Source organism: Oreochromis niloticus, linkage group LG3 (genome assembly GCF_001858045.2).
Source record: "Oreochromis niloticus isolate F11D_XX linkage group LG3, O_niloticus_UMD_NMBU, whole genome shotgun sequence".
Taxonomy (NCBI): Eukaryota; Metazoa; Chordata; class Actinopteri; order Cichliformes; family Cichlidae; genus Oreochromis; species Oreochromis niloticus.
In genome coordinates, this window is record NC_031967.2 from 21,196,007 (window position 1) to 21,221,528 (window position 25,522).

The following is a 25,522-nucleotide window of genomic DNA, read 5'->3' on the forward strand; positions in this document are numbered from 1 at the left end:
AAAAACAAATATATACCCATTTCAATTATTTATTTTTACCAGTGAAACCAATATAACATCTCACATTCACAAATTACATTTCTGACATTCAAAAACAAAACAAAAACAAATCAGCGACCAAATAGCCACCTTTCTTTGCAAGGACGCTCAAAAGCCTGCCATCCATCGGACTGTCAGTGTTTTGATCTGTTCACCATCAACATTGCATGCGCAGCAGCAAACCACCAAGCACTGCCCAGACACTGTTCAGAGAGGTGTACTGTTTTCCCTCCTTGTAAACTTCATTTGATGATGGACCACAGGTTCTCTCAATGGGGTTTGCAGATCAGGTGAACAAGGAGGCCATGTCATTAGTTTTTCCTTCTTTTATACCCTTTCTTGCCAGCCACGCTGTGGAGTACTTGGACGCGTGTGATGGAGCATTGTCCTGCATGAAAATCATGTTTTTCTGAAGGATGCAGACTTCTTCCTGTACCACTGCTTGAAGAAGGTGTCTTCCAGAAACTTGCAGTAGGACTGGGAGTTGAGCTTGACTCCATCCTCAAACCCGAAAAGGCCCACAAGCTCATCTTTGATGATACCAGCCCAAACCAGTACTCCACCTCCACCTTGCTGGCGTCTGAGTCGGACTGGAGCTCTCTGCCCTTTACCAATCCAGCCACGGCCCATCCATCTGGCCCATCAAGACTCACTCTCATTTCATCAGTCCATAAAACCTTAGAAAATCAGTCTTGAGATATTTCTTGGCCCAGTCTTGACGTTTCAGCTTGTGTGTCTTGTTCAGTGGTGGTCGTCTTTCAGCCTTTCTTACCTTGGCCGTGTCTCTGAGTATTGCACACCTTGTGCTTTTGGGCACTCCAGTGATGTTGCAGCTCTGAAATATGGCCAAACTGGTGGCAAGTGGCATCTTGGCAGCTGCACGCTTGACTTTTCTCAGTTCATGGGGCAGTTATTTTGCGCTTGGTTTTTCCACACGCTTCTTGCGACCCTGTTGACTATTTTGAATGAAACGCTTGATTGTTCGATGATCACACTTCAGAAGCTTTGCAATTTTAAGACTGCTGCATCCCTCTGCAAGATATCTCACTATTTTTGACTTTTCTGAGCCTGTCAAGTCCTTCTTTTGACCCATTTTGCCAAAGGAAAGGAAGTTGCCTAATAATTATGCACACCTGATATAGGGTGTTGATGTCATTAGACCACACCCCTTCTCATTACAGAGATGCACATCACCTAATATGCTTAATTGGTAGTAGGCTTTCGAGCCTATACAGCTTGGAGTAAGACAACATGCATGAAGAGGATGATGTGGACAAAATACTGATTTGCCTAATAATTCTGCACTCCCTGTAAACACCAAGCTCCTTTTTTTGTGTAGCTGACAGCTGGTAACTGTGCAGGGGCGGATCTAGCAAAGCTTTTGCCAGGGGGCCAGGTAGGGCATTACAGAGAAAGGTGGACATAAAGATATACTTTTCTTTCTTACTCTCATATAAAATATTTAGCTTTTATTAAATAGTTATCTGAATCTCACAACCAAAGTTTGTATAATAATACACAAGATTGGCTGTAGACCATTGTTCATAATTCAGAACACTGTGTAGAAATAACAAAAACAAAAAGTGAATGCATGTGTGAAAAGTGGTCTATAATGTAATGCTTCAAAGCGTGTTCATGCAAACATTGTCGGGTCTGCCGTGGTACAATGGGACTTCTGCTCATGAACCTGTGTGCACAGCGTCTGCAAATCGGCGCTGTACGAAGTAACTTCATCTTTACACAAAACTGTAAGCTGTCATCTGTGAAGCGTGAGCGGTGTTTGTTTTTACCATAGTTCATGGTGGAGAATGGCTGCTCTTCTGAGTTTTGCTCTCTGTAGCCGTATGAATGGCAACTACAGTGATTAGCAGTGGCATAGGCACACATAAAATTTCTTCTGAAATTTTCGCTTTCTAGTTTAAAATATACTTCAAAGGTTTTTAGTTTTGGTCCTGCTGCTGCAAAATATCTCACTGTAGAAGGAATCTGTGAAACAGACAATATCACAGAATTATGGCAGAAGCATTTTAAAAGATAATTAGAAGAATAAAAGACTAAAAGAAAGTATTTTATCCCCAGGATGAGGTAAATTTGATGTGTGGTCATTTGTATGTGTCATGGCACAGTGGCCCGTGGAAATGGGAAGGACTCAAGTGCAGTTTCAAAACCGGAGGCTAGAGGTGCGGTGTAACAAAAAAGTCTTTTATTCTCAATGTTTGGAAGTTAACAAAAACTCAGACTAGTAATAAGGCACGTAAACTAGATGTCTGAGGCAAGAGAAACTATGACCATACCGGAACTACGACTAGATTACATACTGATACATACTGATTACTGATAAACAGTACATTTGTTCAATTGCTGAAACTAGAACTGGGGTGCATCAACAGGTTCTAGTTCCACCCAGGTTTGTATATGAAAGTGATGTTTAATCAAATAAGCGAACATTGACACTTTGAGCCTAAACTAAATATGTTGCAGCGTCATTCCCCAGCGAGAGAGCGAGTGAGTGCAAGAGAGATAGAGAGAGAGAGTGATATGGACAGCGAGTTTTGAGATGTGGGAGATTTGTGACATTTGGCGTGGTTGGAGTGTATAGTGAGTATGTTGTGTTGTCTTGTGTAGTTAGTATGTAGTGTATTCATTGTTTTATTTTGTGTGTCACTGAGGGTATTAGTGCATGTCACATGCTGTCTCCAGGTTGAGAACAGGAGGTAAGTGGTGGACTGACAGAGGTTATAAAAAAGGTAAGGTTAACCAAAACTGAAAAATAATGTACATTTCAAAAATATACAGAAAGGGAACACAAAATGGGTTAACAATTTAAAGCTGTTCTGCAGCAATGGAGGCTGATCGAGACTTGAAAACTGGTGCTACTAATTGCTACATGTGTTCCAACTTTTCTGGATTACTTACAACCCCCTCTATCTGCATAAAAGGAGTGCTGGAACACACTGTGGTACCACACGCTCGTGAGCATCAGTTGAACAGTACTGTAATGCAGAAAGTAATGCGTTGCTCCAAAAATGGTAAGAAAAAGGCAATTAGCAATGGAAGAGAGACAAACCATCATAACACTTAAAATTTAGGTCCTACCTATAGAGAAATTGCAAAGGAAGTCAAGGTATCGTGACTACAGTTTCCTTCACTATCAAAAGGCACTTAGAAACTGGAGAACACTCTGACAGGAAGAGGTCTGGCAGACCCAAAGCCACAACTGAATCATAGGACAAGTTTCTCATAGTTAACAGCTTCAAGCACAGCTTAACAGTGGTTGCAGTAAGCAAGTCTCAGTTTCAACTGTGAAGAGTGGAATTCGATCTGCAGCTTTGACACAATGAGTTACAACAAGAAATCCATTGCTAAGACGTCAGAATAAGACAAAGAGGCTTGCCTGGGCCATGAAACACCGACATTGAAGACTGGAAGAAGGTATTATAGACTGTTGAATCAAAGTTTGAAATCTTCCAATTCGTCACGCAGGATCTTTGTATGTCGTCAAGTAGGTGAAAGAATGGTCCACAGTGTGTGGCATCAACTGTCAAACACGGAGGAGGAAGTGTGATGGCCTTTTGCTTGATCCAGGGTCGATGACTTGTACAGAGTGAGAGGCACCCTGATACAATGAGCTGGTTTGAGATGAACTGGAAAGAAGAGTGAAAGCAAAGCAACCTAGAAGTGCCACACATTTATGAGAACTCATGCAACAGATATGGGAAGAACTTTCTGAAGAATATTTGGTTTCCATTGTAGAAAGAATGCCATGGGTGTGTTCAGCTGTTGTATCTGCCAAAGGTGGCTACTTTGATGAGTCAAAGGTTTAGAATCCATTTTGGTCTATAACAGGGGTCGGCAACCCTAGGGTTAACTGATGGCACGCATGACCATAGCTGGACTGGCCATCGGGCATACCGGGCATTTGCTCGGTGGCCCGATGATTTGTTTTTTGTTTGTTTTTTTTGTAACGGTATAAACAATGGGAGGTGGTGGATTGGCCAGATGCTGGTTGGTGTGTAAAAATAACTCAGTTTTTTGGTGGTGGCTATGGCGGAGCTTCCACAGATTCAGTAAAATTAACAAGTGGTGGAGGCCAGCAGGTGGATGAGGGAGAGGGGAGGCAGGAGGAGGAGAGACCCGAGGCAGCCGCCGGTCTGAGTGTCAGGTGAACTGAACTTCAGGTAAGAAGTTATGATCTGCAGTCTGTCTGGGTCAGATATAAACCAAGTTTAGGTGGAGTTTATTTTCGTTATGCTGACTTTTTACAGTCAGTTACAATAACTCATACTGCGTACTAGCTAGCATGACGGAGTTTCTATACAGCTGGGTGGGTGCTATGATGTTACTGATAGTGAACTTTATTTTATTCATAAGGTTAGTTAGTAAAGTTACCAACCGTCCCATACAAACGTAATCGTCCCGCATTCAGAGAAATTATTACGTGTTTCGTGTTGAGCTGAGAAGGAGCACAGTTTGTCCCGTACTTCAGCTAGAATGGTAAAACACAAAGCTGGATTTATTCTGTCTTTACGCTGCACAGCTGCCTCTTCTCCTCTCATTCTCTCCCCCTCTCTCTCTCCTGTTTCTACTTCAATCATGAAACTGATCAATGATCAGCTGATCGGCTTTTCTCTCTTGCTTGTTTATCGCCCACTTTGCGCCAGAAAGAGGAAACCAGCGGATGTCGCGCTAAACAACAGCAGCACGTTTAAGCTTGATCAGCTGTTGTTAGAATTTATTTAATATTAATTTCTAGTATCAGCTGATGTTTGCTGGAGCCACAGCTGTAAAAGCTGCTGGTCATGATATCGGTTTGTATATCTGGTGAGAGGGAAACATGAAGATGAAACCAGGAGATGTCCTTACTGAATCATCAGAGCTGAACAGGTGATGGAGAAACAGGTTTACCTTTTAGGTGACATGAATGAGATGGAGGGGAGTTATGAACTGTTTCTGAGAGACAAATTACACCGGGATCCTTTTCTAAGCAGCTTACAGCTGGTAACTGTGCAGGGGCGGGTCTAGCAAAGTTTTGCCAGGGGGGCCAGGTAGGGCATTAACAGGGAAAGGGGGGCACAAAGAAATACTTTCTTATTCTCATTTAAATGTCTGGCTGTTATTAAATAATTATCTGAAGCTTACAACCAAAGTTTTTATCTGTCATAAAATGTATAGAAATCATACATATACCAACAAGACTGTACATCACTGTCACAACAGCGTTTGTTTTCATTCAAAGGCTTTATGGCTTTAATATCTGGGGGGGCCGGTCTTTAGTCAAAATGCCCTGGCCGTTTTTTTTTTTTTGTCCCAGTCCAGCCCTGGGCACGACACGCAGTGAATTAATCTGAGAAGGTGCATCAAAAAATAAATGTCCGGGCCAGCAGTGCACATCGCAAATCAGCTCGCATAGACACATTAGTTGTGCCGCTTCTTAATGACGGTGTCTTAGCTAACAACCCCAACTACCAGATTCAACATGTAATTGGCTAAAAAACTTAGCCTACTGGTGAGAGGGACGTTGTTAGCTTTCCACATTCCGACACTTCAAAAGCTTTAGGAGCCGCTCAGCGCAGCATCAGCACCACGGAAATACATGCGTAGACTTGAGACACAATGCGTTTTTGGGACTTTCAGGTGTATGGACCAATGTTTTATTTTCTGATCAAACCAGAAATCTTTAATGAGCAGCTAGATTTGTCTCGCATTAACTGGCTGAGTTAATGCCAGTTAATGCGACATCGAAGCAGCTGGAATCCACAGCTGTGCGTGTTCATGGAGCTGCATTTTCACCTGCTGGACATCACTACCTGACAAGTTTAACTGTCCCCAGAACATTGCAGAGGCCTTATTGACAGTATTTGGCTCTACATATCTGTGTGAGCAGATTTTCTCTCACATGAGTGTCCTCAGGTAGCCATCTGAATGCTGGACACTCTGAGACCTGTGCCTCTGAGTGAGAGACCAGAGATCACATTAACATGTGTGTCTCTGTATTAACAGACATGCCATATTGGCCCAGTTTATTCTTCTTATCATTGTTGTGAGGAGACCATAAATAGCATTTTTATTTTCTGTTGTACAGTTCATTTGCTGTTATGGAGTTCTTGTTATGGATAAAAAGTGTATTTTTTTGTTTCAAAATAGCTGATAACTATTCGCTGATAGCTGCCAACATCTGCAAACAAATATAATTCTATAAAGTGGTTCTATATAATGTGTAACTGTTCATATAGAGCGTTATTAAATTTATTGCTAATGCAGTCATACGGCACACTGACTTCTGAGGAAATTTTAAATGGCACTCACCATCAGAAAGGTTGCCTGCTCCTGGTCTATAAATTGATTCCATGCATTCATTCGTGCATTTTTTTTTTTAACTCGAATTGTTTATTTGTACTATGCTTTCATTTTGGAGTAAAATTAGATATTAAACTGCATAATTTTCAATAAAAAATTGGGATGTTCTAAAACCTTTGACCAGTAGTGTATATGCTGTATTTAGTTTGTATCAGTTAAAATGAAAATTGTACGGTTTATGTGTCACTGGGGCAGAAACCTAAGCAGAGAAGCCCAGACCTCCCTCTCCCCGGCCATCTCCTCCATTGTCCGGGGGAACACCAAGGCATTCCCAGGCCAGCCCAGAAATATAATCTCTCCAGCATATCCCGGGTCTGCCCCGGGGCCTCCGCCCAGTGGGACATGCCCCTAACACCTCACCCAGGAGGTGCCCAGGAGGCATTCTTATCAGATGCCCGAACCATCTCAACTGGCTCCTTTCATGTGGAGGAGCAGTGGCGGTACTCTGAGCTCTTTTCTGTCGCTTGCATCCAAAATCTCAGTCTTTCGGTCACTACCCACAGCTTATGACCATAGGTGAGGGTAGGGACGTAGATCAACTGGTAAGTTGAGAGCTTTGCTTTTCAACTCAGCTCTCTCTTCACCCTGACGGACATCAATCTCCCGCTCCCATCACACATGAACCCTAAGATACTTAAACTCTTCCACTTGGGGCAGAAATTCTCATTCCCACTGTGTCACACTCAGCTGCAAACCATTCCATTCCCACCAGCTGAAGCCAACAGAACCACATCATCTGCAAAAAGTGGAGATAAGATTTTGAAATCACCCAAGTGAAAGCCTTCTATCACCTAGAAATTCTGTCCTTAAAAATTACGAACAGAATTGGTGACAAAGGGCAGCCCTGGCGGAGTCCGACACCTACCGGAATTAAGTCTGACTTACTGCCGGCTACGCAGCCTAAGCTCTTGCAATGGTTGTATAAAGATTGAATGGCCTGTAACAATGGGCCAGACACCCTTTACTCCCAATGCACCTCCCACAGGACTCTCCGAGGGACATGGTTGAATACCTTCTCCTGTTCGAGGTTCAAATAACAGACAGACTCTCTTTTCCAGCACCCTGGTATAGACTTTCCCAGTTGAGAAGCGTGATCCCCCTATAGTTGGAACAGATGTATAAATGTGCGCTGTAGCAGCAAATAGTTTTTTGACTGTGACATCATGATGTGGTAACTTTGTTTGTATGTACAACCCAGAAATAAAACTGGACAGCTCACATTAAGAAGTGGAAGAATTAATTCTCAAAGCTTGGAACAGAAATTCAAAATTGCACTACATTTTAAGTTGTATTAAGAAATCTCATTCATAGATTTATTTGTAGCTATTCTGGGTTCAACAAGGACAAAGATTTGGTACAAATATGATGGAGACATTTGTACAGCTGTGTTTTTGTAGAAAAAACATTTGTTCACATATTTTATTCTCCTTATGTTTAATATCTATTTTATATGATTTTTCTTGTTGTTTTTTTCTTTTCATTTTGGACCAGTGAGTCTAATATAAAGATACTAAAAATATAATGTGTGTAATCTAAAAAATGCAGTTTCACCAAATAATTACTATCTTTTTACATTATTATTATTATTTACCTTGAGAAAAAAAACTAAAAAAACTAAGGAATATTTTTACTGTGATATTTTGAATCCTAATGTCTCTTCACTGCATGTTGATTCCAGATGTTCATTCAGCAGCGTCTCTCACAGTGAGTCCTGACAGCGTGCAACACTTCATCTCTGACTATGTCTCACTGACCTGTGAGGGAAACTCCACTGAGTGGAGAGTGAGGACTGCTCTACAGGGCTACCCTTCATATTATTCTTACTGTTGGAGAATGATTGGATCCACATGTAACATCATCACATCAGTGTCATATACTGGAGTGTTCTGGTGTGAGTCTGGATCAGGAGAGTTCAGCAGTGCAGTCAACATCACTGTACAGAGTATGTTATTATACATTTACTTCTTGGATTTTTATGATTTAGACATCACATACAAATTTGTCCCAGCTTTGCTGTATGTGAAGTAATTTTATGTGGGAAGACGAACAAAAATTAAAATTTCAGATGATTTTAGGCACCATAGTATCAAAATATTCTTAAATTATGTTGGTCTCATTTCACTCGATTTTTTCTTAATTCAATTTGTCAAAAGTTGTTTATATTTTCTCTCTTCTATTTAAACAACTAAAAAGCTCAGTATGTTTGCCATCAAAGTGTTATTCTTAAAGATCATCATGTAAAAAAGTGCAGTTGTATCAAAGGTTGTGCTGTGTCTGAGTTCCCCTCAGTTCAGAGCCAGTCAGGGAGTTCAGAGCAGCAAACTTTCTTTATTTTACTTGCGCTGTGCACAGTGTTGGGTCACAAATTTTGTACCCAGCATGATAACCTTTATCCCACCAATTAGGTCGAGCTTTTCAGACCCAATTAAAATCAAATCACTCATAATGATTCTCTGGAAAAGAGTTTAATTCTTAGAACAGAGTTTATTAACTATTTAAGACCTACAACAGAACCAAGCCTGCCAGAGCTTATCTTTATATTTTTACATGCTGTAGTGCCATTTTTGAGAGTATTTCAAGCTGCTATACATTATTACAATCATTGGAAGGGGAGGACGAGCAAATACTGGCTGGCCACGACAGACGCTGAGACAGCGCTTCATGGTGCGGTCTTTCCAATTGATGTGCTGCCTCCATTGACCACCATGCTGAGCTCCCAGCAGCATGCAGCGATGCCTAAAATGCCAGCTAAGATACCGAAATAAAACGGAGTCATACATCTGTTGTCAGGCCTGCAGGTATCAGGCTGTTGTTCTCCTTTATTTCATAGTGGACAGAAATTATTTTTTGGAGTGGCACAAATAATTTGTGTGGCATCAGATTTGATGCAGAACAGCTGATTGTTCTGTAAATAGTTTGTAATGTTTATTTAAAAAACGCCTTGGCTGCATTAAAAAAATTAGCTGCAAAAACTTTGTTGTTTACCAAACTGAGTTACTTTTTTGAAGAAGTAACTATATAATTAATTGCCCAACATTGGTCATTAGATACTGTATTTGGCAGACAGAGTTACAGGACTCTCTCCCAGACCACAGACTCATAATAAAAGTCAGAGCTTTATGAAAACCGGGGCTTTTGTGAGGGCCTCTTTTAGTTGGACAAAGGCTGCTTTGCAGGTGTCACCCCAGTTGAAGGACTGGCTCTTATCCGTCAAGCGATGGAGGGGGCTGTCGATCGTCGCAAACTCTTTGATGAACCTGCGGTAGTATGAGGCTCTGCAGCTCTCTGATGTTCGAAGGTGTTGACCAGACTCGGCAGCACATCAATCGGTGGCCAGCCGGTATTTGCTTGTCCTCCCCTCCCTTCCAATGCTTGTAATGATGCATAGCAGCTTGAAATACTCCCAAAAATGGCACTACAGCATGTAAAAATATAAAGATAAACTCTGGCGGACTTGGTTCTGTGGTAGGTCTTAAATAGTTAACAATTTTAAAAAGTTGACAATTTTGTCGGGTGCGCATTCCAGACATAAACTGCTATTTATGTTAAATAAGGGTTTTTCCTGCATTCAGGCAACTGAAGCAAGACCAAAATCTCAGGTGGATACCCAGCCAGGGCTGTTTTCTGTACAGGCATTGAACGGCCTGGACACAACATGGGCGTGGGACGGTACAGATAAACACAAATGAATGCTGAGTAAGGGTCCTATGTGCATACTCTAGCAGTGCTGAGCTGCATTAACTCTATGTTGGACTAGTCACTGTTGGCCATAACACAATCAAAGGTTACTTATTGATCCTAATTATTACATTTTCAAACAATATTGATCAACATGTGTTCATACAAAAGGTGGCACAAACCTTTTCACTGATATGATGGTAGATATATTTGTCCTAAATATATGGGCTGTGTGATTTAAACATTCAGGTTAAATGCTTAACACAGTGACTGCTCTATATAAATCGCTTTATTCTAAGTGTGCACAGCATATATGAGTATATATGATTACACAAGATTCATGTGAGTAAATATGACTACATATACAAGTATATATGTCATAATAAAATCCACAACAGCAGCTCCATGAACTATTCTGCCCTACCTCTCCTCCTGCAGCTGTGTTGAAACATCACATCACTACTACAGCAGTCACATATAAACATCATCTGACTGATTAAATTGTATTTTCTTTTCACAGATCTTTTTTATTATAATTATTATCCGTACTATTTTTTTCCTATCCTGGTGAGTCCTGTTCATCCTGTGACTGAGGGAGCTTCTGTTAGTCTGAGCTGCAGTTTGAAAACACAAAAAATACTTTCCAATGTGTTTTTCTATCACAATGACAAACTTATTCAAAATGATACCCGAGGGGAGCTGAACATCTCTGCAGTGTCAAAGTCTGATGAAGGTTTCTACAAGTGTCAGTACTCAGGAATAGAGTCAGCACAGAGCTGGATGTCAGTTAAAGGTGAGCAGGATCAAAACAGTGTGTGTTTCTGTAAATGTCTTATTAAGGTTCTCAGTGATCCAGGTTATCGTAGTCTAAGGAGCTTGGAAAGAAAAGCGTCTGGTCGCTTCTTCTGTTCTAAGGTCAAATGGTGGAGAGTCCCAGATTTAAGCCCTGTGAGAGTGTCCCCCCCAAGAGGGACATGGACCCTCTATTGATCCTCTATCTAATCACATGAGCCAAAGTGTGAAAATGGGTGTAGATCACAATCAGCCAAGGTTTCGTGTGAAATCATTGTGAAACCTAGCCCCACCCTATCATGTGATTTCCTGAGGTCAGATGGCCGAGGATGCGAGTGGGAGTTAAGGCGCCATGGAAGGGATCTCAAAACTGGATTATAGATGGCAGACAGTTGGTGTCATAAACCACCGCCTCTGTTCAAAGATGGTCGGACCGGCTACATAGGGGATGATAATATTGTTATCTGTACCAGTGGCTTGGTACTCTCCCTTTAAAAGAGCCAAGAACTTTTTCTTTCCACTTCCTCCATTGTAAAGGTTGGCTACAATAGGTGACACCGGGGAGCCCATGGCACATCCATGTTTTTGTTTGTAAAATTTCTAAAATCTGTAAAATATGTAGCCAGTTTATCAGAAAAACTCAGGAGAGTCTTGCCCAAGCACGACATCCCAGTGTACTTCACACCCAGCCACACACTCAGACAAAAACTGATTCATCCCAAAGACAAAACTCCTAAACACAAACTTAACTCCAACTTACACTGGAGAGGCAAACAGCCACTTCACAAGCGCATGGCATAACATAGAAGAGCCACCTCCACGGGACAAGACTCGGCTGTCCATCTGCATCTAAAGGACAAATGTCACTGTTCTGAGGAAGACAAAGTTCACGTTTAGGACAGAGAGGACAGATGGTTTGAAAGAGGAGTGAAAGAAGCCATTTATGTCCACTGTGAACGACCGTCTTTGAACAGAGGCGGTGGCTTATGACACCAACTGTCTGCCATCTATAATCCAGTTTTGTGATCCTTTCCAAGTTGCCTTAACTCCCACTCACACCCTGGGCCATCTGACCTCAGGAAATTACATGATGGGGTGGAGCTAGGTTTCACAATGAGCTCACCTAAAACCTTGGCTGATTGTGACCCACACCCGCTTTCACACCTTGGCTCGTGTGATTAGGTAGAGGATCATTAGGGGGTCCATGTCCCTCTTCGGGGGGAAACTCCCACTGGGTTTAAATCTGGGACTCTCCACCATTTGACCTTAGAACTGAAGAAGCTTCTCAGATGAGAGGTGAAACGTCTACAAGAAACTTTAAGAAGTCCAGACGCTTTTCTTTCCAAGCTCCTTAGATGATTTCTGTAAATGGTTTTCATCATTATAAGGAACATTTAATTGTTTGTTTTAACTTTTGAAGTCAACTTGGTTTATTTTGTGAGAACCTCTGTAAAATATCTAATATAATTATTTTGTTAATACTTAATAATTGTCATTAGTCATTACAGTAACTGTGTCAGGAGCTGACAGCTCTTCATCTCCTGTGTGGTTGATGGTTGGACTGGTTTGTGGAGTCTCTCTCATTATTATTCTCCTGCTCTTGTTGTATCGCTGCAGACAGTCCAAGTGTAAGAGCCTCTTCTTTTCATGCTGTATTAGAGAGTTTATTTACTACATACACTTTAATTATTCACACATATACATGTATTCTGATCTCATGACACTAAATATCAGTGGAACAATTTATACATGACAAACATGTGTAATAACATTTGTCTCTTTCACAGATTCCTGCTTCACCAGGTTGGTAAAATACTTTTTTTAAATTATTATTTTAAACAAACATCAGTTACTTTTGAGTTTATTGTGTATTTCATGTTTTAGGTCGATCCAGTCTGAGAGTCACAGTCCGGGCTCCTCCACAAATCATGGAGTCAACCAGAATGAAACTCATGTGTACGACTCTCTTCAACATGGTCAGCATTTAAACTGATCTTTATTATCATTATTAATATTGATCTTTATTAAACATCTCATCTTTACTGTAACTGTAATAAAATGATTAATGTAACCCTGGCTTATATTTTTCTTTAGGTACTGCTAATGTCTATGAATCAATCAAACAAGTCAAAAACAGAAATGGTACAGTATATGCGCTGAAATGCACAGAGCAGTTTGAGATGAAATTTATTTTTGATTTAATGAAACTAATTCCATGTGACATGTTTTTACAATCCTGTAAATAAAAATACGAACATTTGAGAACCACATAAGTATGAGAATGTCACCTCCTCGCTTATTGAGATTAAAGATCTTAGAACAAACAGTGATCACAGAGTGCTCAGAAAGTTTTTTAAGTATTAATTCTTTTTTGTGGATTTAATTGATCATTTTAACAGGGGAGCATCATAAACCAGAGGGGAGTGCTTTTTACATCAATGTACAGATGTGAGCTGCAGGTACAGTCACAATAATTTCAGTCAGTGTTTGTACTGAAATGTGTCACTTCATTATGTTTTAGGTAATTATAGGTCAACATGGAAATTAGTTATTCACTTACCAAACTTAGCTACTACATACTACCACTACACCAGAGTTGAATCTTATACACATCGAAGGCCATTCAGAGTTTAGTGAAAGTTTGTCTGCTTCATAAGCAGAATGATATTGTATCATACTGTCCATCTATATGTGACAAAATAAAGAGTGTTGTCATATTTTTACGCTGAAGAAATGTTCTTGCCATCATTTAGAATGTTTTGTTACACCTTCTACATACCTGAGGTATATTTGTTTAACATGAATTGCAAAATCCCACCCTATTGTTGGTTTTTGGCCAGGCCTGGTGTTTCTTATGTATGAAAACAAAGTGATGTGTGTAAATCTATTATTTTATTCTTTTCATCTTAATTAAATCACAGTATATAGTGTATTTAGTGAGATGGCAAAAATAGTTAAACATCAAACAAATGAAATATAAAAACATATATCCATCGTTCGCACTCATTTTATTTGACTTAAATCCTTCACTTGTCAGCCCTTTCCTCTGGTTGCAGGCGTGCCCCAGGGATCTGTCATGGGGCCCCTTCTTTCCATTATCTACCTTCTTCCTCTTGGAGACGTTTTTCGTAAATACAATATTCAGTGTCACTTTTATGCTGATGACACCCTGTCACAATTCGCTGTGTGCAGGCAGGAAGAGGACCCAAAATGCAGGACTCCCAACACACGGAAATAAACTCAGAAAAATGCAGCTTTAGTAGCAGACTCAGGGAAATGATGCAGAACTAAACTAGACTGAGAAAACAAAACCTAAAACTCCACAGAGAGGCACAGAAGGGATCACACAGCATGAGGGAGGACACAACACTGACACAGAGAAACACAGGGCTTAAATACACTGGGGAATAACGAGGGGAATGAGACACAGGAGGAGAGCGCAGCTGGGAGAAATCAAACATGACAATACCAAAGGGAAGCAAAACTCAACACATTCACCTAGCACACAGACTTGCAAAGTAAAGTAAAACAGGAAACATGACAGGCACAGACTAGACACTGAATTAAACTTACGAACAAACTCTTAACCAGAATAACACTGAAACCTAGGATTATAATATTCAAAAACGGACAACTAAAGAATCAGAAAATAAACCATAATACAGAAAAATACCAACATACAAGAAAATGAAAATGCTGGGTCAAAATGACCCAGAACCGTGACCAACCCAGCTTTATTTGTCCACTAAACCTGATTCTGCTCTACCCCCATCCTCACCCTCTGTTTAGCCGAACTAAATTCATGGTTCTCTTCCAATTTTCTCAAACTCAATAGTAACAAATCTGAGCTTCTCCTGGTAGGCACTAAATAAACACTATCCAGAACTAATAGCTTTTCTATTACAATCAATAACTCGCCGGTCTCTGTTTCCCCATGTGTGAAAAGTCTGGGTGTCATCCTTGATAGTACTCTATCTTTTAACTCACACATCAATAACATCACTCGGTCTACATATTTCCAACTCCGTAACATTAATCGTCTCCGTCCTTTTCTCTCCCCACATGCCACTGCCTTCTTGTTCATAGCCTGGTCACTTCCTGGATCGATTACTGCAACTCTCTTCTTTTTGGTCTTAGTCAAAAATCTATCCATAATTACAAGCCAAAGTAATCTATTACAGGTACTATTAGCATCACTGTTTGAATAACTAGATATGCCTGACAACATATTGCATTGATCTCAGAGTGCCACTGCACTAAAAACCATATATTAGTCTGGACCAAAGCCGAGTTAACAATAAAGCTGTATTTTACTCTAATTACTTCCTTCAATATTATACATGCAAAATTCCCACTCATACATTTTTGATTAAATAACAACAAAGCATGAGCTCATCTCTGTCTGACAGTCAGTTTCATTTAGTCGAGTAACGGCATTACAAAACACAGCATTGCTTCAAGTATCCCAGGTGAAGGTAATTTAAAACCACACAAAAAGGAAAAAGTATTAATGATTTTTCACTGATATAGAAGAAGATAGAGAAGTGTTTCAGCTTCACGTTTTCCACAAAAAATGTTCACAACACAGAACGAATTACAAATAATAAGATGTCTGAGACCAGATGTTTACATGAAAGTAAAACCAGACGATATTCTCCCCCACACAGGTACAAAGTCTGTCTGCACCTTCTAAACAAAGCCTGTAAGGATACAGGTAACTTTACACTCTCTGTAAAGACTCAATCACACAAAACAGAACTTCACTTTACATCGAGGGCAGACGATGTTTGTTTTTAAATTCAACTTTATTGTTCTCCAACAGGAAGTCACAGACACCAGGGGCAGTCGGTGACCCCTCACACATCCTTAAAGCTGATATCCACCAGCTTCTCATGTATTCATCCAGCAATGAGCATGATTCCTCATTCCCTCAAACACAAGTATAAACCTTTTTTTTTCTCTCACCACAGAACATCTACAGCTGGGACATAAAAAATATCAAGTTCATTCATGCTGTATATAAAACAGGTTCATATGTGAAATGTATGCAATTATATTTGTGACTTAAGATGAACATTTGTTTTTCTCACCAACAGTTCTACTCAGTAACTGATTTTTTGCATGTTCTCCATCCTTTGTCTTCCAGTTTTACTGATTTGCTTTACGTCTGATTTGTAACTCTCAACAACCCGACATTAATACTTTTATTAAACTTACCAAACTATTTTTAATATGCACTCTAGTTACAGCCTTTTCCACCTCACTTTACATTCAGCTTGTGGTTAATCAACTATCTCAGCTATTAATCCACATTTATTTGTCTTTATAGTTTTAACAGCTTGTCACTATTTTTAGTCATTATTATTTTTTGTCTGTGATGCCTCCAGAAATCTATGTTTAACTTTAGTCATTTTAACACATTTTTAACATTTCAGCCATAGTTTCAGTGAAATATTCCAACTTTTATCTCCCCTTTCAACCCTTACTTATTTATTATATTCATTTATTTGGACTGTTTCTATTTCTACTTAAGCCTCTTCAGCTGCTTAAACTGTGATTTCTGTTCTCAGATCAGTTTAATATTTCCTTGTACTTCCTGTATAACAGAATTACTGTCTGTGGTACTTGTGAATACAAGGACCTCCTCTCCTGTTGCTGTCTCAGGTTGTCTGTATCAAGTATATAAAAAAACTGATGACGACCGAACTTACAAATAAGACTTAACACATAAATAAAGTGTGAATTTTATTTTCTTTTGTGTATAAAATGTCTCATTTCACGCCCAGAGTTAGGAGAAAAACACACATACATATAATGCTTTACAGTGAAACATAAAAAACTGTTTGTAATAATAGGAACTGATCTGACATCAAGCAGATTTTTTGCCAAATGTCGAGTTTCATTTTCTCAGCATGACTGTCAACAGATAAACCTGCTCACCTGTTTTAGAAAGAAAGCCTGTGATCAAAAAGTCTGAAATACTGATAAAACTCAGAGTTGTAACCTAATAGATAGAAGCACAGAAGAAGTTTCTGACTGCACTGTTTTTGTTTATATTTTTCTGCTTAATAATTTGCATGTCGTCACTTTATTATCGAGTAAGAGTGTAATAAATAAAAGTAGAACCATTTACTTGTATGCTCTGTGTCTCTGTTACTTTCTTTTATCAAAATAATTCGCTGCTATGAATATTTGTATTGGCTACACTTGTTTCTGATCTTAGTAAAGACAATGTAAAGTCATCGAGGATGAGGATGAGGCTCAACAGTACAATAATCAAATATATGGTGATAAATCTTTCAGTTTGATCTGTATTTTTATTGTTTCACCATTTGAGCACCATAAAGCAATTCTTACTTTAAATCTCACATTTTTAGGAGAAATAATTTAGAAATAATCTCACCCAAAAAACAGAAGAAATATTTCCACATATAGGTCACAACATTACTTAAAAAAAAAACACACGCAAAACAAACAAACAAACATGGAGAGGCAAGATTTTAGCTGCAAGTTAAGACGTTTGTGCTTCTGTGACCAAACATGAACATGAATGAATAAAACTTCGTGGCCTTTTGAAAGTCAGTCTGTACGTGGTTTGGTTCACAAACCATGAAGTATAACTGAAAGTTCTCACACAGCTACAGGCTTATCTGCACCATCTCTGCACTTAAAAAACCCCTCAGTGATATCATGTTTTTCTCCATCAGCCTTTAGAACTAAAATAGTAAGAACAATTAAATTTATTATAGACACTGTGCTTTCATTTCTGCATTATTAACTGGCGAAAAAATCAGATGACACAACTTCCACAGAGTTGAAACTTGATGTCTCTTAAAAACACTTTAGCTCTGGTGTGAGTGTGTTGTCATTTTATTCTTGTTATCTAACCTCAGTATGTGTAAAGAGGAACTGGAAGTTAGATCCAGTTATGAGTGAAATGTTTAACACAACGAAGCAACATGTGGTTTGTTGCAATGCTCTGTGAATTTACTAAGTATGAATTCAAATTTTAAAGTTACTATGGCAACATGAGTAAAAATATAAAAATAAAATTTTTTAAGGAATAATTATTATAACACAATTAGATACACAACAAAACATCCTGGCATCTCACATAATTACAATCCACAGCAAAAATGAAAACAATGAATAAGTGTTGGTAATGGTAGAGTTCATTCACTCATATTGTAGGGACAGGGTAATATCTTCTGACATATCAGTGTACACTGATATGTTTGGCTGTACTTCTGTCAAACCATAGAGTGTATTATTCTGATTTATTTATTTATGTTTACTGACGGGTGTAAGTTGGGTCATCACAAGTTCTTCATATGGAAGAATTTGTGATGACTCACAGGTTAGTCTCCTGTGTTTGGGTCTCAACCAAACCTAAAACCAGAATTTAACCACAAGGTAAAAACATTCATAGGTCTATGCTGAGATCAAAAGAACCTTTTTCACCACAGTACTGTATGATGATCTTTCAGCTAACAGTCAAATAAAATCTACATGTTTTTATGCAGCATGAAATAAGAATTTCAACATAGTTTCTCATAATTTTCTTCATTTAAAAGACTGAATATTAAAATACAGCCTGCAAAGCAGAAAAGGTGTTTTGGTACGTCCTCTCCCAGTGACTCCCAGTCTGCTGCAAGTGGAATATTGCAGCGTGATAATGATACACAGGACGCTGCAAAAACTTGTCAGAGTTTAAATGATAAAAAAACTTGACCTGGTCAAATATGTTGACTTCAAGTAAAAGAACACATTTGTATATTATAGAGAAAGGAAACAACACAACGCAAGAAACAAACATCTATGTTTGCAATGCACAGGAAATTAAACATGTCGCACAAGTGCTGCGGTCAAAGCCACAGGCACTGTTTGAGTTTTGTGGAAAAGGGAAGGAAGCACAGAGACACCAATCAGAAGAAAAAACTGTAAAAAAATACTCTTGTCTTATCTGTACGATACACAACTCTTTTCTGTCTTTCTTTTTCCTGCAGAGTAAAGCTGTTTGTGATTATCTGTGGATCAGAGAGCAGCAGGCTGGATGTGATGATGGGGCACTCTTTGCTCTGCATGATGGGCTTTTTCTGTAAGTACACGTCTGACATTGTTTGAATGGCAGTGATTAATGAAAATATTTCTGATCTGTGAGAATTACAGTGTGTCACTGCTTTAACCTGTTTACCTGAGAGCTGGAACAAAGCAGACTTGTGAGTTTTTTTTACTGAATGTTGGATGCTGGATCATTTATAGTTACACACTGTGTTACAATTATTTTAGTTATATTGTTTAGTTTGACAAGTAGGAGCACAGAAATTTGATGATTACGATTCATCTTTAAAAAAAAGCCTTAATTTATATTGATTTTGATTTCGTCAGTTGTTTAATGTCTGATGAAGTTCTATTCATTATTTTAGTGCTCAGTACAGTCATCCATGGAATGGCTGAAGGTAAGAAATTGTTTTATATCACATATATCACTTGCGACTTTGCAGATGGTTTTCAGCTGTCTTTCATTTCCAGTCATGCCCAAATCGTTCCTTTTTTCCTTGTCAGTGTACTTGTTTTGTTCTTTTGTTATCCCTTTTTAAAGACCGATCAGCTGGTAGAGCTCCTTATTATTTATGTAATTTTGTCTCCTGCATTGGGCTTACACCTCTTCACAGATTTGTACAGTGGCACATATTTACATGTCTATGGGCTCTACTGGAAAAAGGACAAAAAATACTTTTTTCCTGTCATTTGGTGTTTGAATGATAGTGACTTTTTGTGTGCGTATTTCAATCTGTGTATAATCAATAAGTAATTTTTATTTAGAGTGATGAAATTTGTTTCTTAAATTGGTAAAAATAAATTACATTTTATATTTTTTTATAATGGCAAAAAAGAAAAATTTAAATCTTGACTAAATGTGTAAATTAATCTGTAAGCATGCATAATGTCTGAACAGTCTTAAAATTTTGCTTAAAGCATTGAAAATACAGGCAAGTAATCAAATTACAACTCATCAGCTTTTCAGCTGTCTGTCTATTTAAACCTGACTTTTGCTGCACTTCTGCTGTGGCAGATTTGCAAATGTGTGTGGAGCTGTACTTAATTCATGCAAGTTCATGCAAGGTGGGCTCATCTGGTCATTCTCAGGTATTCACCTAGTTTTGAAGTCAAGGTTGCAGAAGAAGGGGAGAAATAAACCTGCAGCTGGAATATGTGTGTGACAGATGTGGTGGGTTTGCAGACTTTCTTTGTTCCACTGAGCTCAGAGGCTGTGATCACTATTTCTGATGGAGGCATCTACAAGACTTACTTAACAAACCATGCTTTGTTTTATTTTTGCTCTAAACCCAAGAGCATTAAACTCACAGCCACACTGAGAGTAGAAAGGATAATCATAGCAGCAGTTATACACTGTTCATCTTTAAACTGCAACTACTGTCTGTGGCAGTCCCGTATTATCTAATAAAATCCCCTGTCTTTGTTAGAAATTCTTTTAACTGACCTTTTCCTCTATTTGTCACTTTATTCTACTTTATTCTGTTGCTCCTATAGAGCACTTTAAAATATGGACTTTGAAAAGTGCTTTATAAATGTGTGATTACATTTACATCTTATGTCCTGTCATTGAAGCTGAGATCCAACATGAAAACGCATCAGTTATCCCCAAGTCACAAGGGGGCACAGAAACAACATTTAAATAAAGAATAGATGTTTTGATTATTCCACAGATTTACTAACAGAGGACTTAACCCAAAATGAGAAACACACAGAACTGTCTACTGTAAACTGAGATTACAAACCCAAAAGAAATTAACCAAAAAAACAATAGTTAACCTCCCAAGACTGACCACAAGAGGAGAAAACAGTTTGAAAATAAATGGCAGCTCACTGCTGCTTACGTCTTCAAGACGCAGATCAAACGTTAAAAGTTACAACATAACACTTATGCAACTGGTTGGGCAAATTTTCCTCTGTAAGTGGAAAGCCATTTGCTCTTTATACTGAGGTCCTCTGGCTCGAGCCAGTCACAGCCAGGCACTTACACAGTCCAGTTAACGTGTATTATTTTTATTATTATTATTGTTATATGCACTCTGTGTCTTGCTACCTCATCGTAGCAGAGGGTTGTGTATCCCAGGAACACCAGGTAATCCCTGTTGCTGAGGGTGGTGCACTGAGCTGTGGCTGAAAGGTGGTTGGTGCCTATCCTGGTGGTAACCTCCGAACCAGCTGGTGGACTGCAAAAGTGAAGGGAGCCATCAGGGTGAAGGAGGAGTCCTATCGGGCTTGGTTAGCCCAGTGGTTCCCAAACTTTTTTTGCCAGGCCCCCCTTTTTTACAAGAAAAATGTTCGCCCCCCCCCCCCCCCCACCCCCCCCCCACCACCTATCCCCCCCAGCACAAACACATCCTCCAAACACACACACCCATATTTTGTTTACAAACTCCATTGCGGTTTATTTCACACCTCAAACATTTAGTAAACAATTAAGCAAATACAAGTAAACGGCAATAAATTACAGGTAGTAATAAAATATACTATTAATTCTTTTACGCTACGTCCACACCTACACGGGTATTTTTGAAAACTCAGCTGTTTCTATGCATTTGGGCTTTTCGTCAACACGTAAACGGCGTTGCGATTCAGCGAAAACGGAGATTTTTTAAAACTCCTTTTTTGCGTTTACGTGTGGACGAGGAATACAGAGTTGAGTTGTCACGCAACGTCAAAGGTATGTGCCTCTTTTCATGTCACGCTGTGCGCCACGTTATTGTTTACATGAGATGAATTGCAGAATGGCAGATAGAGACAAAATACTGTTATTGTTAATCTGACTATCTTCAGGTTTTACACGCTTACATACACACACTCAGTTACTGTCCCTCCATTTAGAAAGGCAGAGGCGTCATGGTGTAATTATTTTACGTGTAGTTGTTTTTTTTCCTGTGTAATAATATTCAACATTGCTATCAATACATTTTTCAAAAAATGTCTTTCTGTGCAAAATGGGTTTAAACACATAAACAGCTGGGATCCTGTTTGTCCGTGATTTGGAGAGCCCAGCGCTGCTCCCGACGCAGGGAAACTAATTTTGCAGGGGAGACCTACCTTGGCACTTGTGCAGGTGAAGCCAAAGGGAAGATATGCTTCACCATATTTTCCTGTCTTTGGCTTGGAAGAAAGTTGGTTTGGAAACATATTCGGCGATGCTTCATCTCCTGCTTTACGTTTATGTGGGAGCCCCGTCAAAAACCTGTCCACAGTGTCCAAGCGCTCTTTTTTTTTTCTTTTCATACCGCGCCCCCCCCTGCAATGGCTCTGCCCCACACTTTGGGAACCTCTGGGTTAGCCTGTGGGACTTTGGAGGCAGCTGATCGGTAGTGGCAGGCAAAGAAAAACATGGTTTGGGCAGTGGCTGAAGGAAAAACCTGGGTGTGGGAGGAGTTCAAAGAAGACAAGGAAAGGGACATTTGGACTTTCTGGATTCTGGCAATTCCAGACACTATTCGGCCTCCCTGGGAAACTGTATACCAGGATGCTGGAAAGGAGCGACTGTCCACTAGTAGAACCTGTTGATGACATTCGACCATATCCCTCAGAGTGTTCTGTGGGAGGTGTTCTGGGAGTATGGGCTGTCTGGCCTGTTGCTACAAGCTATTTGATCCTTATACAACTGTTGCAAGAGCTTGGTTTGCATTGCCAGCAATAGGTCGGACTCAGATGTTGGAATCCTCCAGGGCTGCCCTTTGTCATTGATTTTGTTCGTAATTATTAAAGACAGAATTATGATGCGAGTTAAAACTCCTCCACTTCAGGCAGTTTCAAGTATCTCGGGATCTTTTTCACAAGTGAAGGAAGAGGGGAGCGGGGCATCAGTAGACAGATTGATACCGCAGCTGCAGTGATGCGGACGCTGTACTGGTCCATTGTAGTGAAGAGAGCGCTGACCCTAAAAGCTCTAGATTTACTAGTCGATCTATGTCCCCATTCTTACCTATGGTCAAGAGCTTTGGGGAGTGACCAAAAGAACAAGATCAATACAAGCGGTGGAAATGAGCTTTCTCCAAAAAGTGGCAGGCCTCTCTTTTAGAGAGGTGAGGAGCATGGCCAATCGAGAGAGGCTCAGATTAGAGCCGCTACTCCTCCACACTGAAAGGAGCCAGTTTAGGTCAGTCAAACATCTGACAAGGATGCCTCCTGGGTGAGGTGTTCCAGGCATGTTACATCTGTTACATATAATAATACTACTACTACTAATAATAACAATAATAATAATAACAATATCATCATCCCTGCTTTCATGTTTCATGTTGTCGACACCCAATTTTCACCCTAACATTTTGTTGTAGCAGAAATTGAGACTCAACAAACCGGGAAATTTATCTAATATTTTGGAAATGGTTTTGATTCAGTGATTTTCTTTTATGTTTTCTTTCTCTAAACTGAAGATGCAGATACACGAAAGCCCAAACTGAGTAGTGACAAGAAAGCTATTCCAATGGGGGGCAGTGTGAACCTGACCTGTTCAATGAACCCTTCGTCATCTGGATGGAAATTCTTCTGGAAAAGATACAAATCTCATGAAACTGTGACTTCACTGAATGCGGTTTTCTACTCAAATGGACAAATCGGTGTTTCACAGGAGGGACTCTACAGTTGCAGGGGAGGAAGAGGAGAACCAATTCAATACACAGAGTGGAGCGAGTCACTCAAGATTGACAAAATTGGTGAGTTTAAATGTACCTTCCTATAACCCACTACGTCTGATGGTAATTGAACCTTTTGCCTTTCATGTGTTTTTATTGTATTTTCTTGAACATTAACAGTCTCAAACAGGCCTGTTGTGACATTCTTAGCATACTTGTCCATAGGAACATGGCTTGTAAATTCATGACTTGGTTCCTGGGCGGAGATTAAGCAAAAAGGGCTAATTATAAAGTGAAAAACAAAACAACATTAACAGTGGCGAGGGCTAAACTAAAACCTAAACTGGAAACACTATGACCATAACTGCTCACATTCATTTAGGAGCAATTCTCAACTGTTCAAAATACAACCAGATCTTATTAACCTGGGTTACTTTCTCATTACTGATCAATAAACTCACTCATACTTCAAATAAATTATTTGAACCATGCATGTATGTAATTAACTGTAAATACAAATAAACCATAGTGTTGATCAAACTGTTATCATTTCACTGTCATCCAGTTCTTTAAATTGTTCTGATTCAATCATTTTTACTTTTATGTTCTTGTTCTAAACTGAACTGCAGATAAACCAAAGGCTGAACTGAGAGCTGATAGGACAGCTGTTCCAGTAGGGGGCAGTGTGACCCTGACCTGCTCTGTGAGCCCATCATCATCATCTGGATGGAAATACTACTGGTACAGAAACAGGAAACCTTATGAACCTGTTACAAATGGACAAATCAGTGTCTCAGAGGGAGGACTCTACAGCTGCAGAGGAGGAAGAGGAGAACCAGTTTACTACACAGAGGACAGTGAGTCAGTTTGGATTGACACAACTGGTGAGTTTAAATGTAACTTCCTACAAAGCACTACATCTGATGGTAATTGAACCTTTTGTCTTTCATGTGTTTTTATTGTACTTTCTTGAACATTAACAGCCTCAAACAGGCCTGTTGTGACTCTGTATCCAAACTGGTCTGAGATATACAGAGGAGAGACGATCACTGTCAGATGTGAGATCCATGGAGGAGACACTGAGTGGGATTATGAGTGGGAAACAAACAACATCATAAAACCTCCAAATCAAAGTGAATTCATGATTAGATCTGCTTCATCATCCAACAGTGGAAAGTATCGCTGTAGAGGAAGAATGAAAAGTTCACAATATAAAAAAACAGAGTGGAGTGATTCAGTCATACTGACTGTATCATGTAAGTTAAAGATCTTTCATCCATATTATTTTTGTTAACAAAATAAGCAAGAATATTTATTTTTCTTGAAGCTTTGTATCTGTCTTTTGTAAGAATGGGAATATGTAAGAATTTCACAAATCCAATTCCATTATCGATAAGACTTATGAATTTGATTCCAATTTGATTTTCCTATCGATTCTCATTGGGATATTAAAGACATTACAATTAAAGTGCAAATTAATTGCATGCATTTCCCTTCTTTGTTGTGGTCAGTATTGGGGTAATTACTAGTGATGGGTATTGTTTAGGTTTTATCTGATACCGATGTCAAACCGGTACTTTTGAAACGGTGCCGGTGCTTAAACGGTGCTCAAACCGGTGCTTAAAGAATGGAAAACACAAACTTTGTCCAAAAACCTCTCATGTTTACCTGTTTTTTTGTAAAAAGATAACAATGTTAGCCTTTTCTGCAGCTATAGGGCATATATGGTATCACTCTTGGCTGGAAGCAGTGCTTAAACAATGGAAAAAACACAAACTTTGTCCAAAAACCTCTCATGTTCAGCTGTTTTCCACTTTTTCTTTGGTCGTTTTAGCCTTTTTGGCCAGGGTGAAGGAGTATTTGCCATCAAACAAGAAGACAGCCGCATGTACCTACGACGGTGTTTGCTAGTTCACCTTACATGCATTAATGTAATAACGTGGTTAGCCTACTCAACGTAAATTACACACGAACAACATTAAGCTACTCACGCAGAGAAGAACGGC

General features: G+C 39.4%; 2 protein-coding genes and 1 long non-coding RNA gene across 3 annotated transcripts in view; 2 read left to right on the forward strand and 1 right to left on the reverse strand.

Annotated features, from left to right (window-relative positions):
• LOC112846476 (uncharacterized) overlaps nt 1-8,178 on the forward strand; it is a 12,959-nt gene extending 4,781 nt beyond the window's left edge. The window contains exon 2 of the long non-coding RNA XR_003219462.1: nt 8,075-8,178. This is a non-coding gene — a long non-coding RNA (uncharacterized LOC112846476). The remainder of the gene's footprint in view (nt 1-8,074) is intronic.
• Nucleotides 1-25,522, reverse strand: part of LOC109198185 (low affinity immunoglobulin gamma Fc region receptor II-b) — a 997,390-nt gene that overhangs the window by 712,926 nt on the left and 258,942 nt on the right. The gene's annotated exons all lie outside the window — the stretch shown is intronic.
• LOC109201287 (obscurin) overlaps nt 1-25,522 on the forward strand; it is a 493,328-nt gene that overhangs the window by 334,289 nt on the left and 133,517 nt on the right. The window lies entirely within an intron of this gene.